Source organism: Rhinolophus sinicus, chromosome 17, assembly GCF_057876585.1.
Source record: "Rhinolophus sinicus isolate RSI-liver-muscle chromosome 17, RSI-T2T, whole genome shotgun sequence".
NCBI lineage: Eukaryota > Metazoa > Chordata > Mammalia > Chiroptera > Rhinolophidae > Rhinolophus > Rhinolophus sinicus.
In genome coordinates this window covers 9099604-9103643 of record NC_142517.1, presented here as the reverse complement: position 1 = coordinate 9103643, position 4040 = coordinate 9099604, and the positions used below count along the sequence as shown (strand labels likewise).

The 4040-nt window shown below is 36.6% G+C and overlaps 1 pseudogene; it reads left to right on the top strand.

Annotated features, from left to right (window-relative positions):
* Window positions 1-1925: 1925 nt before the first annotated feature.
* LOC109446652 (transmembrane protein 106C pseudogene) lies at window positions 1926-3697 on the top strand (annotated as a pseudogene).
* The last annotated feature ends 343 nt before the right edge of the window (window positions 3698-4040 follow it).

The window sequence follows — 4040 nt, the reverse complement described above, 5'->3', positions numbered from 1 at the left end:
GAACTACATTCAGTAATTCTAAAATAAACACTATATCATAATAAAGGTAGGTTTACTCCAGGAATACCAGGTTGGTTTGATACAATATAATAACAATAACAAAAAAATCAGTGGATGTAATTAATATACTAGTAGTGTTAATATTATTATGAAGATATTATGGTTAATTTTATGTGTCAACATGACTGGGCTACATGGTGACCAGTTATTTGTTCGAACATTATTCTGGGTGTTACTGTGAGGATGTTTTTGGGTGAGATTAACACTTAAATCTATAGACTAGTAAAGCAGATTGCTCTCCCCAATGTGGGTGAGTCTCACCCAATCAGTTGAAAAACTGAATTGAATCAAAGGCTGATTTTCCCCTGAGTAAGAGAGAATTCTCCTGCCTGACAATCTTCTAACTGGGACATGGGCTCTTCTTGGTTTTACAGCAGCCTGCTGGCCTGCAGACTCAAAATGGGACATAGACTCTGCAGATTTTGGACTTGCCAGCCTCCGTAATCATGAGCCAATTCCTTAAAACAGATCTCTTTGTGGATACACACTATATATATTATGTGTGTGTATAATATATATATATATAAATGTCCCTTTGTAGCAACTCATTCTCCCAACCCTGGCCGCTGGCGGCCACTGATCTGATTTCTGCCTACACAGTTCCATCTTTTCCAGAATGCCATATAATGGAATCATACAGTATGTAGCCTTTTATGTCTAGCTTCTTTGACTTAGCATAATAATTTGGAGATTCATCCATGTTGTTTCGGGTATCAGTAGTTTGTTTCTTTATAATGTTGATTAGTGTTTAATTATGGGTGTACTAAAATTTACCTATCACTAGTTGATAGACATTAAGGTTGTTTCCACTTTAGGGGTCTTATAAATAAAGTTGCTATAAACATGCCCTTGCAGGTCTCTGTGTGGATCTATGTTTTCCTTTTTCTTGGATAAATACTGAGGAGAAGTAGTTGTATGTTTGTAAGAAACTTCCAAAGAGTGTTTCCAATTGGCTGTACCATTTTACATTCTTACCAGCAGTGTATGAAAGTTCTGGTTGCTCCCTGCCCTTGGCAACATTTGGTACGGTCAGTTTTAAAATTTTAGTCATTCTGAAGGTGTGTATCCAGTTGTTGTTTTAGTTTAAATTTTTAGTCATTCTGGTAGGTGGTATCCAGTTGTGGTTTTAGTTTAAATTTTCCAAAGGACTATTGATGATATCTTTTCGTATGTTGATTGGCCATCTGTATCTCTGGGTAGAAGTCTTTATCAGATAGCTATTTTGCAAATGTTTTCTCCCAGCGTGGGTTTATTTTTCATTTTATTGACGGTGTCTTTCAAGCAGCAGATTATGCAATCCAATTTATTAAATTTAGCTTATGATAAGGCATTTAAATCCTAGCTAAGAGTTTGTCTAATCCAAGATCACAAACATTTTTTCTATGTTTTTTTTTTTAAATAAGTTTTATAGTTTTAGGTTGTATATTTAGTGTATGATCCAATTTGAGTTGAATTTTTTTTATAAAGGGTGAAAAGAAGGTTGCGGATTATGTTTTTTCATGGCAACATTCAATTGTTTCAGTGCCATTTGTTGAAAAGACTGAACTTTTTCCATTAATCACGTGGACTTAGACCATTACATCCACTTAAACTACTCTTTGAAATCAGACAGAAATAGAGAAATTTTCAGAATTTTATAAATGAAGAACATCCACATTCGCTAAAACAAACTATTAATGGTTGTATTTTAGTCAGAAGAAAAGAGGACTGGAGGAAATGTGTGACATTCAAGATAAAATGGTAATGAAATTTATAAAGCATGTTAATAAATTTGACTACCTATTAAATTAATAAAATAATAATGATTAATTTAGGGGTCTTAAAAGGGGTAATATCAATTACATGGGTGAAAATCCTATAGATAATTGAGGTTTTCTTTGGTCCTTGATGTGGTCAGGAAGAAGACAGAAATATTGAATAACTAGAAACTTTGTAGAAAAATTATTAAATGTACAGTTCATTAAGGATGCTAAAGATGTATAGGTAATTATGAAAAGAATAGAAAACATCTATAAGTTACAAAGCAACAAAATACATTTCCTTTTAAAATAAAAGTGAATAAGTTGACTTTATCATGCCAATGGAAAACAGGAGGGAAAATACTTTAAGAAAAAAAGCTGTTAAATAGAAGCAAGAAAAAACAACATGGTAGAAATAGATCCAACTATATCAATAATCAGAATACCCTTAACAAAATATACACACATTGGGGTTACCACATTGAAAAACAATAAAATCTAATTATATGCTTCTTACAGGATACAGATCTAAAATAAAACCAAATCAAACAGTTGAAAATTAAGTAATGAAAAACATACTTAGCTAAGGCTAAACCACAGAAATCTAAGGCAGCAATATTAACATAAGAAAAAGTAAAAATTCAGGTGATAACAGGATAGACAGGTCACCACAATTTAATAAAAGGAAACAATCTGCCAGGAAGATATTAAAATTATGGGTTTGTATGTATCTAAATTCACAGATTCAAAAAATATAAAACAATACTGGCAGATTTATAAGAAATTGGGGTATGTACCTTAAGAGAAATTAGATTTGGGGGAGAAGTTTAACACGGTTCTCTCAAAAAATGATTGACTCCCCCTTTCAAAAAAATAGTAAGCATAACGAATACTTGAGTAACAGAATTAAAAAGCTTTATTGGGTAAATATATAGACAGAACCCTACAGCCAGCTAACAGAGAACATACATTCCTTGCAAGTGCCCATGGAACATTGTCAAAAATTGGCCATATACTAAGTCCCAACACATTTTTAAACATTAGTTTTATATAGACTGGGTTCTGTGAGCAAAATGCAATTAAGTTATAAATCGATGTGTGCATCTCTGAGGGTCAAACGGGTAGGACACGACACAAGTGGCACATCACAGCCATGGGGCCCCGACCTTCTAACTCTGCTTGTTCCCCTTTTCTGCAAAGAAAAGAAAGAAGACAATGGGGAGGATTTGCAGGCTGAGCAGGAGCAGGAAGAAGTCATTGCTTACTTCCCATATGTGGAGTTCACCAGGTGAGATAGCATTACAGTGTCACATGTCAAAGGACAGGCTACATTACAACAGCACAATAAACGGGGAGGTGGGCTTGACCCCACACAGTGATCAGAGACTGCGCCCTCAGAGAGCAGAGCAGTATGTTCTCCTGTCCACCCTGCTCTTCTCCTGGCATCTGGTTTACTGGTTTTCTTCCTGTTTCTTCATTCAGTCTTTGTGGATGATGAGAGCATCAAGGTAGTAAAGGTCACATTTAATCAGCAGAATGCCTTTGTAATCCTTGCCATCATGGCCACCAGGAAAATCCGGAACTCCAACTTCTGCTCTGTGGGAGTGACCAGACTGTCTAGTCAGGTTCAGTACATGAACACGGTGGTTGGCACATAAGTGACAGCTAATGTCTCCTTCGTTCCACCTTGGAGTGAGCAGCTGGAGAGATTCCCTGGGAAGGCCGAGAGGGGAGGACCGTTTTCCTGTGTACTTCTTCTGCATAGTACCTGATATCCTGGAGCACACCAGAGTGGTCTGCATGGGAACTTCAGTGACGATTTCATGCATTGGCCACACGACCCAGAGCTTGAGACACATCACTGTGTGGAGTTTGGAGCAAATTCCATAGCTGTTTAGAAACTGTTCTCGGGTCTTCCATGGCAGCACCTGTCAGAAGAGAGAGCATTGCATCTGTTCCCAAGACCTGAGTTCATACCTACCCCAGGTGGTATAAACAGAGAAGAAATTGGTTCTCTTAACCCCCCAGCAAACATCCTCCTGCCACTTAGGAAGGTAACTCCTCTTTAAGCACCATTTATGTTTCTCAGAACCAGCAGAATTACTCCCCAATGTCTAGCCTGTGCCCAGTAAATAGTAGATGTTCAGTAAAGCTTTGAACAATTTAATCCAGACCTTTTCAATTGTTCTTGAGGCATTATAAACGTAAATCATATCATGGTTCTCAGTTATCAAACCACAG